We start from the raw sequence: 12,170 nt of genomic DNA, 5'->3' as shown, positions 1-12,170 counted from the left end.
CATTAGGTACACCGAAGGCGTGATTTAATTGGTGGGTTTCAAAAAGCCAGCCACTTTGAAAGATGTGGCCATATTTTGCGAATTTGCATGCTTTGACCCTAACACCTTTGTTTTTTTTCCTGCTTGTTTAGCAGTCGGCGACGGTAGACCCGAGCGACCCTGTCGCTACACTGCACGATGTATATTAAAGACCTTCTCAGATTTCTCTAGTCGTCACCAGCAAGTAATTCTGGTGACGACTCTGGTGCGCTATTTTGGGAGCATTTCGGTGCTGCAGATGCAGACGCTAACGCAGCGAGAATGTTAAAAGATTTGAGCTGCTGGTGACTCAGCGATCTCGCTCTCTCTCTCTCTCTCTCTCCTTGGTCGCTGTGTTTCAATCACGCCGGATTACTTTCCTCTTTGGAACCGATTCCACGCATTTCCAGTGGCTGGATCTCACAGCGTTCGATCCCGGTCTGACTGTCAGTCTAGCACGGTAAGTCCTGCTCCATTCATCACCCGAGCGGCTATTTATATGTTTAAAACAAAAGCGAGGAATGTGTCTGTGCATGTAACTCGATCTCCTGCTTTTAATTGTGGTTTTCCATTTTTGCATTTTTTTTCTTTTACATGGATCCCTGGATTCGGATTGGTGTTATTATTAGCAGATTGCATTAATCGCTGATTGCATATCTCCCAGTAATTCATCTCCTGTGGAGATTAAGGCGACTCCGGTATCCGTTAGCATCCAGTCCGAGTGGCTGGCTGGCTGTCTCGTTGTCACTGTCTGCTGCGCTCTCTACCTTCGGTTGGGTTAATGGCTGAAAGTAGGACCCCTTTTCATGCATTCCTAATTTTCACTGGATAATGTGGGGAGGCCTTTAATCAGTCCTGTTTCTATCACTGAAGCTTTGCCCTGGCGATGCTCGCAGTCTCCAGTTCCAATGCAGGCTGCAAGACTTCTTTTGACTTTTTAAAGGGCCATTTGACATCAGTAACGTTGGGTCCGTTGACGAGAAACCCCTGTTGCAGTGGAAGGTATTTGGATGTGATGTCGCTTTATCATGTTCTCCCCCTTCTTCCCTCTGCCTCCATAGACTGAACTTCCAGCTGTGCAAAAATCAAGTGGAAATTCTGATCAGTTTTTTTTTCATACCTCACCCTAGCCCACCGATAAAACTGTTCTGGCACAGGTTAGCAAGGTGGATTGGGATAAACCCTCCTGCTCTGTACTGCTAGGAACAATGGCCAAGCCTCTCAGACACCAAGAATGCTTTACAGCTGTCTCTTTAATGATGTGCCTAAATATATCAGACAACCAAATGAAGCTAACTGGAGAGATAAAATGCTGATATACTGATTTATAAATGTCTTTCCAAAACATAATTGTACATACCATATATATACTGATCGTTTCTTATTTACAGAACTCATTTACATTTTCTTGCATAAAATCAGGTCAGGCTTCATCAATTACTGATAACACCAAATGAAGTATAACTATGTTTTTATATTCTGCCCTTTCAACCAAAATCATTGGTTCACTGGTTACAAGTGGCTGTTCTTTGTTTGCATGGCCTACACAGTGAATAATGATAGGTTTCTCAACTGTGGAAGACCTCACAATGCATTTATACTGTCCTCAGCAAAATCCACATATAAGTGCTTTCCAGCAGGGGTCAGGGGAGAGTAACTACATCAAGAACCCTGACTATTCCCCACCACCACACTTCCCCTGCTAAGACGAAAGGGACTAGAAATAGCTGTTGCACCAAATACCCTAGTTGAGATCAGCAAGGAGCAGGCTGCATTCATATTTCCTCCAATAGAGGAGTTCCATTCTGTTACTTAAAATTCTTTTTTTTTGTACAGTAAAAATAACATCAAACAAGGGCCGCACGGTGGTGCAGTGGTTAGCACTGCTGCCTCACAGTGCCGAGGTCCCAGGTTCGATCCCGGCTCTGGGTCATTGTCCGTGTGGAGTTTGCATATTCTCCCCGTGTTTGCGTGGGTTTCGCCCCCACCCGCCCAAGATGTGCAGGGTAGGTGGATTGGCCACGCTAAATTACCCCTTTGAAAAAATTATTGGGTACACTAAATTTATTTTTTAAAATAACATCAGACTTCATTTTTGAAATTATTTTAATGAGCACAGTTATAAAATAAAAAAATATGTGGACAGATCTAATCCTGACATGAGCTTCTGATCACTTAGCGATATCATCATGTAGCCTGCCGAGATGTACCATCGTAACATGGCCTGTCTCTGATCCTGAGCTGTAGCTGAAATGCTCATCCATGTATTTGTTACCCCTGGCTGTGACTATTTCTCCTGGACAACCACCCATTTTCCACCCTCCAAAAACTTGCCCTATCAAAATTCTGCTACCCATATCCAAACTCACATCAAGCCCCTTTCACCCATATTGCTCTCTGATATTGGCTCCTAGTCTGGGAAATCTCATCCATGTTTTCACATCCATCCACGGCTTTGCCTGCCCTTTCCTCTCTCTGTAAACGTTTCCAGTCCTACAACCCTCTGAGATATCTTTGTTCCTCTAACCAGACTTCTTTAACATCCTGATTTAATTTGCTCATCTATGGCAGCATGATGGCACAGTGATTGGCACAATGCCAGGAACCTGGGTTCAATTCTGGCCTTGGATGACTGTCTGTGTAGAGTTTGCACTTTCTCTCTGTGCCTGAGTGGGTTTCCTCCGGCTGCTCCAGTTTCCTCACAGACCAAAGATGTGCAGGTTAGGTGGATTGGCCATGATAAAATTAACCCGTAAGTTAGGTGGCATTATGGGGCTAGGGTGGGGGAGTGGGCCTAGGTAGGGTGCTCTTTCAGTGGGTTGTTGCGGACTCAATGGGCTGAATGGCCTCCTTCTGCACTGTAGGCATTCTATGGTTCAATGGCAGTAGTACCTTCAGCTGTTTAGGCCCTAGGAGCCCTAAAATTCTCTTCCTAAACATCTCTGCCTCCCACGTCTCTCTTCACCTGTAAGATGTCCCTTAAAATTTTCCTCACTTAATTATGTCTAAATGTGGCTTAATGTTATTTTATAACATTGGAACATTTGGTTACCTTGAAGGCACCATATGAATGGAAGTTATTGTTGCAGATGTTATCTTAAAAATGTAGATTTAATTTGTCCCTTCGGTCTCCATTTGATTTGTAAGACCATAAGACCATAAGAAATAGGAGCAGAATCAGGCCTCTCGGCCCATCGAGTCTGCTCCACCATTCAATCATGGCTGATATTTTTCTCATCCCCATTCTCCTGCCTTCTCCCCATATCCCCTTATTGATCAAAAACCTATCTATCTGTTTTAAAAACACTCAGTGATTTGGCCTCCACAGCCATCTGCGGCAAAGAGTTCCACAGATTCACCACCCTCTAGCTGAAGAAATTCCTCCTCATCTCTGTCTTAAAGGATCGTCCCTTTAGTCTGAGATTGTGTCCTCTGATTCTAGTTTTTCCAACAAGTGGAAACATTCTCTCCACGTCCACTCTATCCAGGCCACGCAATATCCTGAACGTTTCAATCAGATCCCCCTCATCCTTCTAAACTCCAACGAGTACAGAGCCAGAGGCCTCAACCATTCCTCATACAACAAGCTTTTCATTCCAGGGATCATTCTTGTGAACCTCCTCTGGACCCTTTCCAAGGCTAGCACATCTTTCCTTAGATACGGGGCCCAAAACTGCTCACAATACTCCAAATGGGGTTTGACCAGAGCCTTATATAGCCTCAGAAGTACATCCCTGATCTTGTATTCTAATGTTACAGGAAACAGAAATGTTTAACTGTCTTTTCCCACTACTCCATTCTGAAACTACTAATAATCGCTGATGTGAAGAATTACAATTAACATGCCAATATGGAATAAAATGGCCTTTGCTGGAGCTAACATAGCAGATATGTTAGATACAGTGCATTGAATTTTAGACAGCAAATGTTGCAATGAGGTGTTAATGCTTCTCCTAAAAGCATTTTGTCCATTCTTTCAATTGGTAATACCATCTAGCGTCAGGTTGGCTCAGCTGACAGACTCATCTGACATTGTAAGTTCAAGCTCCATTCTTCAATTTAAGCACATAATCTAGCCGGACTTTTTGCTGCAATCAAACAGCTTCTGCACTGTTGGAATTGTTATCATTTGAATAATAAGTTTAACCCAAGCCCAGTCTGCTGCATGTAAAATATCCATAGGCACTATTTGAACATCAAGGTTATGTCCTGACCAATAGTTTTCTACCCGCCAACACCATCAAACAAACAGATCATCTGGTGACTTTGCTGCTTATGGAACTCTACTGCTCATAACAACAGCAGCAACTTTTATTTACATAATGTTTTTAATGTAATAATGTGCCTTTAAAAACGTCATACGATCTTTATGAAGCAAAACTTGATATCGAACCATATGAGGAGATATTAGTTGGGGAGGGATGATCAAAAGCTTGAACAAAGAAGCAGGTATTAAGGAGTGTCTTAAAGGAGGGATAAGATGTATGGAGAGAATTTTTAAAATGAGGGCTTTGACAGCGAGAAGTGCAGCCACCAAGGCAGGAGCAATTAATAACAATTGTTATTAAGAGTTGTTGCTCTTAAAAAACGCATCCATTGATTGTAATGAAGTTTGGGATATTCCGAGGCGTGATAAAATGCTAGATCAATGCAAAGGATTTACTTAATGACTTTCACATCAGGCCGATGACCATTCAAACGGTCATGATAGAACAATTAAAGATTAACATAGTTTGGTAGATACACGGATTTTCAGGATAAATGACATTTCAGTATTTTTTATTATGTATGTTTTCTAATTTATTTAAAGCTGATCTGGACATCCTTCCACTGTTCTGAAATGTTGAGAATTTCATGTCGAGAGACTGCAAAACCTGACCCCCTCTCTCCCCCCACCCCATCGCTTCATGTGTCACATGACATTGCCGTGTGCATGCTTCTTGACATAAAAAGAAAACGTGAACATGGGTGACACACAAAAGTCCTCAGGACTTAGATGTAGGAAGATTTATTTTATCTTGCATTTTCTCATATGGTAGTGACAGTCTGTAATGATTTGGAAAAGAAAAGGAAGTAGGTTGCAGCAGAAAGTAGAGTCATACAGCTTCACAGTGTGAATCGAAACAGACCCAGTTCTTCATTACATGAATCCGCCACTTAAATATTATTGCACAGTACATGAAATGGCAGCTGTGGCTCAAAGCTATTATTCCACACTACTGGAAATGGCAGCCATGCCTTCTAAATCCTTTTCCTATGACTGAAAATGTAATATGTGATGTGATAAATGACAGCTTTGTTAATGACACAATGATAGAAGCAATAGCCTTTGTTATTCTCTCAGACATTTAATTTAAAAAAGGCTGCATTCCCACAAATTAAAGATCGCTATACAGATTTAAAAAATATATCTGCACATTTGATGACAATTCTAGAAAAATGGCGGGAACCATTCTTGAAATTAGATAGGACCTCATTGTGTCTCAGAAACATCTAAAAGCTCAGCATATAGAACATAGAACATAGAACAGTACAGCACAGAACAGGCCCTTCGGACCTCGATGTTGTGCCGAGCAATGATCACCCTACTCAAACCCATGTATCCACCCTATACCCGTAACCCAACAACCCACCCCCCCCCCCTTAACCTTACTTTTTAGGACACTACGGGCAATTTAGCATGGCCAATCCACCTAATCCGCACACCTTTGGACTGTGGGAGGAAACCGGAGCACCCGGAGGAAACCCACGCACACACGGGGAGGACGTGCAGACTCCGCACAGACAGTGACCCAGCCGGGAATCGAACCTGGGACCCTGGAGCTGTGAAGCATTTATGCTAACCACCATGCTACCGTGCTGCCCCATATGAAATGAATCACTTCAAAATGATTCTTTTTTCTGTGTGTAAATGTGAATACAAGAGACAAGTTACTAACTGAGTGACACATCATCATTACCGAACAGATTTGTCAATAGAAAATTTTAAAAAGCACAATTCTGAAATAGCTAGATCAACAAAGTTAATAGCTTGTAGCTTTAGACTTTTAGCACTTTCAATCATTCTTTCTTTAAATTGGATTTTTCATATCGTTGACAGCTCCATGAGTTAATCTGATAATTTCGTTAAAGTTACCATTCAGTATATTCACAGTGGAATCTTTGGATTGATGTACTTTATTGAAACCACAAATATATTTTTTAAATAAAAGTCTTAGTGTTGCCTCTAGCTCTTTATTGCCTGCACAGATAATAGCATAAAAAAGGCATCAAAGTCAACCATTAATGACAATAAGAATATATCTTAGACCATATCTACTTGACTTTAATGAATCATAGTTGTATTTCAAAACTGTCAAAAAAAAGGAAATATTTTTCAATCTTACTGATAGAGCTTTTTGAGGAATGTCACTTATTTTATTGTCTCTGTGTTTCTCTCTTTCATTTTCCTCAAGTTGGTTTACAGTTTCATGGGTGCCAGCAGCTCTCTGATACCTTACTAAAGTGAAATAAAACAGAAAATGCTGGGAAAACTCAGCAGGTCTGGCAGCATCTGTGAAGAGAGAAACAGAGTCTATACATGACTTCCTCAGAGCTCACTAAAGTGGCCCATTACATACATGAATCCAGGGTGAACTCAGGTAGATATATACATTTTTAAGATGTGGAGATGCCGGCATTGGACTGGGGTGGTCACAGTAAGAAGTCTCACAAGACCAGGTAAAAGTCCAACAGGTTTATTTGGAATCACGAGCTTTCGGATCGCAGCTCCTTCATCAGGTGAGTGAAGGAGCTACACTCCAAAAGCTCGTGATTCCAAATAAACATGTTGGACTTTAACCTGGTGTTGTAAGACTTCTTACTGTGCCCAATTTGTAAGAGCATCACTGCTCAGCCCATTCCTGTTCTAGCCTCTATTTTCAGTAGGTCTCACTGGATAGCAATCAGGCAATTTCTTTTCTGTTTCACTCCTTTGTTAGCCCTGAGGCACTGAGGACAATTACTACATATTAGCCACAGGAGCTCCATAAAGCACCTGAGCCAGCACAGAACAGGAATCAAACTTGCACTTGCACCGCTCTCCACCATATCTCTCCTGACCCCACTCCAGTCTATGAGCTGTGACAAGTATGAATAACCTCAAAGTTGTCTTACAACATTTACTAGAGTCAGGAAACACGCTGATGTTATAAGAACATAAGAACTAGGAGCAGGAGTAGGCCATCTGGCCCCTCGAGCCTGCTCCACCATTCAATGAGATCATGGCTGATCTTTTGTGGACTCAGCTCCACTTTCCGGCCCGAACACCATAACCCTTAATCCCTTTATTCTTCAAAACACTATCTATCTTTACCTTAAAAACATTTAATGAAGGAGCCACAACTGCTTCACTGGGAAAGGAATTCCATAGATTCACAACCCTTTGGGTGAAGAAGTTCCTCCTAAACTCAGTCCTAAATCTACTTCCCCTTATTTTGAGGCTATGCCCCCTAGTTCTGCTTTCACCCGCCAGTGGAAACAACCTGCCCACATCTATCCTATCTATTCTCTTCATAATTTTATATGTTTCTATAAGATCCCCCCTCATCCTTCTAAATTCCAACGAGTACAGTCCCAGTCTACTCAACCTCTCCTCGTAATCCAACCCCTTCAGCTCTGGGATTAACCTAGTGAATCTCCTCTGCACACCCTCCAGTGCCAGTACATCCTTTCTCAAGTAAGGAGACCAAAACTGAACACAATACTCCAGGTGTGACCTCACTAACACCTTATACAATTGCAGCATAACCTCCCTAGTCTTAAACTCCATCCCTCTAGCAATGAAGGACACAATTCCATTTGCCTTCTTAATCACCTGTTGCACCTGTAAAGCAACTTTCTGTGACTCATGCACTAGCACACCCAGGTCTCTCTGCACAACAGCATGCTTTAATATTTTATTGTTTAAATAATAATCCCGTTTGCTGTTATTCCTACCAAAATGGATAACCTCACATTTGTCAACATTGTATTCCATCTGCCAGACCCGAGGCCATTCACTTAACCTATCCAAATCCCTCTGCAGACTTCCAGTATCCTCTGCACTTTTCGCTTGACCACTCATCTTAGTGTCATCTGCAAACTTGGACACATTGCCCTTGGTCCCCAACTCCAAATCATCTATGTAAATTGTGAACAATTGTGGGCCCAACACGGATCCCTGAGGGACACCACTAGCTACTGATTGCCAACCAAAGAAACACCCATTAATCCCCACTCTTTGCTTTCTATTAATTAACCAATCCTCTATCCATGCTACTACTTTACCCTTAATGCCATGCATCTTTATCTTATGCAGCAACCTTTTGTGTGGCACCTTATTGAAAGCTTTCTGGAAATCCAGATATACCACATCCATTGGCTCCCCGTTGTCTACTGCACTGGTAATGTCCTCAAAAAATTCTACTAAATTAGTTAGGCACGACCTGCCCTTTATGAACCCATGCTGTGTCTGCCCAATGGGACAATTTCCATCCAGATGCCTCGCTATTTCTTTCTTGATGATAGATGTTATCTGCGAGGGTATCCAAACTTGGAGCATTGGCATGTATGTATAGTTTTGATCTGGTGTGAAGAGACAAGTGAAACCCCAGGGTGATTAAACAGCCCAGTCATTGTATAACAATTGTTAAAGCCTATTTATTAAAGTACAGAAAAGACAAATGCAATGAACAGGACTACTCTACTCTCATGCAATTAAGATGTATGAATTACTAAACACCCACATACTGGTTATATGGAACGTACCCTAGTTCCAAAATATATCTTTGATACCTGAACTCACTGAGACTTCTCCGTTTACTCAAACAACATTCAAATTAAATAACCAGTTTATAATTCCTGCACAATACTGGGATGATGCTCAAGTCTGGGAAATGTATTTTCCTGGTCCAGCGAAAATATTTAAAACTGCCATTATGAGAGTTTTCTACACTGCCGTAGCTATCAGAGACTGGCCTCATGCAAACTTGATCTCTGGGCTGCTAGCTGTAAAAACAAACTTTCTGTCTTGATGGCTGGAAACTTGCTTTCTGAGACTGCTAGATATTAATTGCCTCCTTGGCTTCTGATCGTCAAACTAATTATACCTTTATTTCTCTTTGATTATTTTTCTGTGTATTTAGCTATCTGCCCCATCAACCCCTTTGACTATACATTAACATATATATACCCCATGGACCTTCCCAAATGTCTATGGACTGTTTCTCCTCATAAGCTATTCACAGCTGATTGTTATCTAAATAGCCTTCTAATCTTGTTATTGGGAGAGACACATATCAATGGGGCCTTTTGAATACCGTCTACTGCTGTCTCTAGGCAGATTTCTACCTGTTGCTGGATATCTCGCATCCAATTATGTTTTGTTAATTTTGTTTCCTGCTGTTGCTCAGCAGATTCATGACACTAGAAATGAGTTCTGGTATATTTTCTCAAAAGAAGATATACATTTTGTGAAAAAACATTCATACACAGTATATATATATTTACTAAGGAATAAACAATATTTTAAAATAACTTGGTGCGTTCTGTATCATGAGATGGCCGCAGTTCCTGGGTCTATTTTTAATTTTGCCACTTTCTTTCGAACATAGCCACTTCTTTTCATATCTCTTATTTCTGCTGACGTGCAATATTTATCTAACAAATAGATTTTAGTTGGATATGCTGCTGGAACTTTATAATATTATCTGTGGTTTAGGGGAGGATTTATGAAATTTCTGAACAGTTGCTGAGTTGATGAAACTTGACAGATGTAACAAGAATTAAAAGAATGTTTTGTTTGAATATAATGTTTCAGCTTCATATAACATATATTTCAAGGATGTTTCTTATAAACCTCCCTTGTTTGGATATCATATTGTCTTGTAGAAAATTTTAAATCGATTTACTTTGCACTTTATCACACTTAGAGAATATTTCAAAGCAATTTATGATTAATAGGCTGTTTCTCCAAATTACATTCACCATTCTTATATACAGAAACCACTACCATAATTTAACATCTTTAGCATGTCAAAGTCCCAAGGTATTTTACGAAAGTGTAATGAGAGGAAAATGGACACCAGACCAAATAAGAAGCTATTAGGAGTGGTGACTAAAAGCTTGGTGAAAGAGGTAAGTTTTAAAGAGGGTCTTAAAGGGAAGTGATATTTGAAGAAGGCAGAGAGCTTTAGGGGAGAAATACCATGTTCAAAGGCTTTGGAGACTGAAAGTTTGGAGAGGAAGCAATCCATTTTGGGTGGGCTATAAGCTAATTATCATGACAGTTAAAGATTGTCACCTCTTAATCATTTTTAAATTTCTCATTCAACTTAAATATCATTGAGAGATGCCTTCCTTTTCTTCTCATCAGACTAGATTTATTGTTGAATTGTTGCTCATAATGAGAGTGGCAAGAAAGAAGGTCCAACAGCAACGCCCTCTCCCAAGCCAATTGTCCCAGCATTGAAATGCTCATCACTCAACACCATCTCCACTGGTCAGTAGGTATCAACCGTATGCATGAGATTAGACCACCAAAGCAACTGTTCTACTCAGTCATGGCAGGAGACTCCCAGCAATGGAAATGCTTTAGGGAAGTCTCCAAAGCGCCCTGGAAGAGGTCAAACATTCCTACCAGCTCAACGGAGTCCTCGACTTCTGACAAATCGAAATGGAGAAGGTGCGAAGGCACCAAAACATTGAGAGATTTTGTCAGGAATGTGCAGAGGTATAGTTATGGTATCAGAGAGCGCACAAACCTCCCAACAAGTCATCTACCCAACCCTCAAAGCACTACCACCTGCATGTGGCAGTCTGCAAATTGCACATTGGACTTCTCCAAACCCATCGAAACAGAGTGGAAGCAAGTCATCCTTGAAACCAAGGGACTAGCTATGAAGAAAAAACAGTTATCAATACAAGTCTTGTAGTTCTCCCTGTTTGACAATTTGAAACCCTCTTGATATAGGTTTTAATCTGAATAATGTAGATATTAGTTGGTTATTTAATTTTTTTAATTCATTCAGGAGATGTGGGCATCGCTGTCTGGGACAGCATTTTTTGCCCATCCCTAATTGCTCTTGAACTAAGTGGTTTTCTGGGCCATTTAAGAATCAACCACATTGCTGTGGGTCTGGAGTCATAATTAGGCCAGACCAGGTAAAGGTGGAAGATTTCCTTCCTAAAAGAACATTAGTGAACTAGATGGGTTTTTATGACAATGGTTTAATGGTAATCATTAGACTTTTAATTCAAATTTCACCATCTGCTGTGGTGGGATTTGAACACAGGTCCCAGAACATTAGAACATAGAACATAGAACAGTACTGCACAGAACAGGCCCTTTGGCCCTCAATATTGTGCCGAGCTTTGTCCAAAACCAAGATCAAGCTATCCCACTCCCTGTCATTGTGGTGTGCTCCATGTGCCTATCCAATAACCGCTTGAAAGTTCCAAAAGCGTCTGACTTCACTATCACAGCAGGCAGTTGATTCCACACCCTAACCACTCTCTGACATGGTCTCAAAGAACAAGACCCAGAACTCAAACAATTTTGGGCAGGACCAGAACATGTGCGAGCGGTTTGCCAACCCACTTAAGACACTGTTCACACATCTCTACAGTGGGGAAGAACCCATTCATGGTCAGGTGCACCCTATGGACTACTTTAAATTGTATCAGGCTCAGCCAGGCGCAAGAGGAACTGGAGTTTACCCAATACAAATCTCACTCCAGACCCCTCCCTCCAGACCCAGGCCCAATTCCTCTTCCCACTTCCCCTTTATTTCTTCTTAACGGAGCCTTCCCCATCTCCGGCAATCATACATATATGTCAGAGATCTTCCCTTCTCCCAACTCATCACAAGATCAGTGTAAGCCTCGGTAACTGGGGGGAATGAAGAGAGTTCTTTGCAAACAAAGTCCCACGCCAACAGATACCTCGGGAGCTGATATTTGTCCATCATCTCCTCCAGTACCGTGAACCTACCCTCCACAAACAGATCCATAAACCTCTCTACCTCTTTCCGCTTCCAAATCCTGAACGTGCATCCATCCCCGATGGCGTGAACCCATGGTAACCGGAATCTGGCCGGAGAGGAATGGAATAACCAGCAGCTGTAGACATGAGA

The 12,170-nt window shown here is 41.4% G+C and overlaps 1 protein-coding gene across 2 annotated transcripts in view; it reads left to right on the top strand.

The window, feature by feature from the left end:
* The first annotated feature begins 272 nt into the window (after positions 1-272).
* The window catches only part of LOC119952399 (AMME syndrome candidate gene 1 protein homolog), a 270,285-nt gene continuing 258,387 nt past the window's right edge, over positions 273-12,170 (top strand). The window contains exon 1 of one of the 2 annotated variants that reach the window (XM_038776118.1): positions 273-478. The gene's annotated coding sequence lies outside the window, so the exon portion shown is untranslated. The remainder of the gene's footprint in view (positions 479-12,170) is intronic. The other variant, XM_038776117.1, reaches the window with a different exon arrangement.

The sequence above is a fragment of the Scyliorhinus canicula genome, chromosome 17 (assembly GCF_902713615.1).
Source record: "Scyliorhinus canicula chromosome 17, sScyCan1.1, whole genome shotgun sequence".
Taxonomy (NCBI): domain Eukaryota; kingdom Metazoa; phylum Chordata; class Chondrichthyes; order Carcharhiniformes; family Scyliorhinidae; genus Scyliorhinus; species Scyliorhinus canicula.
Note: the sequence above shows the minus strand (reverse complement) of the source record. Positions and strands in the feature narration are given on the sequence as shown.